Genomic DNA, 1,734 nt, shown 5'->3' with positions numbered 1-1,734 from the left:
GGCAAATTTTTCCAAATCGTAATATAAGTTCAGCTGAAACTTGTTCTTTTCACAACTTATATGTCACTGTTAGACTAAGCGGGTACTAATGTTTGTTATGTGCCTCACCTGGAAAGTTATTTAATGTTATAGCTGGAGTGATATGAATGCCCTCTTTACTGTCACTCCTGTTCACTTCAGAAGTTGTTTCGATCTGGGCTGATATTTCATTAATGGCATCATTCAGTTCTAGTTCATTCGTTTTTTTGGATCAGTCAGTTAAATACGTACCCTGGATTTGATAGTGACAGATGGCGTAGTAGTATTTATAATAGATGTGGACCAGATAGGTTCTTCAGTTCCGAGTTTTATAGTATGTGCATGGTGTATTTGGTTGGAAATCGTATGCAAATGCAGAACGAGGATAGGCTGGTTTGATTTTCGCATTTACCAACAAATGTTTTACTGAAAAGTAAATGTTATATATTGTTTGATTTAGCAGTTGTCGCTGAATTATACCGGTTTCAGGGAATTCCACTCCTCCTTAGTAAGCATAGACAGAATAAGTCTAGACTTTATATGGTAAAATGTATGTTATATATATGGCATTTTCAAATGTCGTTTACTCCAACAGTAATCCCAGGACTAGATTGATGTTTAATAGAGTTTTAGGCCTAGGTAATATTTTGGAATAGTAATGATTATTTCTTGTCTATTTTCTGCTAGTTTTATGAGGCATAAAACTCTTTTTTTTTTTTTTAACTTGGGTGGTCGACGGGACACTAGGTTCATGACTAGGCGACCCATACGTTAATCTAGTATTCAGTAATCCTACATTTATATAGAGAACCCGAAAATATGCAGTATTGATGCTAATAAATTCATTTTGTGAACTATTCGTCCATTTGCCTCTTGTCACGTGTTGTATATGCATCACACTGAAAATGATCAGTTAATACAGTGAAATAGTAATGAACATTGAAGTGTTCAGAATTGAATTGCCCAGTAGTTAGTCAGTCTTTCAAATATTTAGTTTTTCGAAATATTTTGGTTGTTAGTTATCGCATAAACTCAGTTATTCATTTGATTAGCTGTGGAAGCTTACTTGTGTATTAATCACAGTTCAAGATAGTATTGTATTTGCATTTGAACATCATGTATAAACTTTGGTCTTCAAGATACAGTTATGTATAAGCTGTGATGGATTTACTGTTACACATTTTATACCTACGTTTCGGTTTGATGCGTATGGCATGTATTGTTGGATGTGTATTGCGCAAGTCTCGCCTGTTGTCAACATTTGTAGAATATTCTTGATAGTAAGAATCAACAATATATGTTTTACGAAAACGCTAGCGTGTCTTAGAACAGTGTTGGAAGTTCGAGAACCTCGCGTGATTGCTATATAATTATATCCGATGCGCCGAACGACGGTTATTATTAGTCAACTGCAGTCAGTGTGCTGAAGGCCTCGGAAGCTTGTGATTAGAGTGTATCAATCGGAAAAGTACAGAATTTGACCAGAAATGTTTATAGATTTCGAACATTACAAGCTGTTCAACTTTATTATTTATTTCTATGAGGACATTAAATATCCTTGGTAAAAAGTGAGATTGCAACCGCTGTGAGGCTGGCCAAGAAAAGACAGCGTTAGCTTATGCAAGGTATGACAATACCAACTCAGAATTAATTTACTCGTCGTGAATCTGGATCGTGGATAAAATATTCAGTTCTAGATCGGATATAGGACTCTGT

This window comes from Tachypleus tridentatus, chromosome 10 (genome assembly GCF_004210375.1).
Source record: "Tachypleus tridentatus isolate NWPU-2018 chromosome 10, ASM421037v1, whole genome shotgun sequence".
Taxonomy (NCBI): Eukaryota; Metazoa; Arthropoda; class Merostomata; order Xiphosura; family Limulidae; genus Tachypleus; species Tachypleus tridentatus.
Note: the sequence above shows the minus strand (reverse complement) of the source record.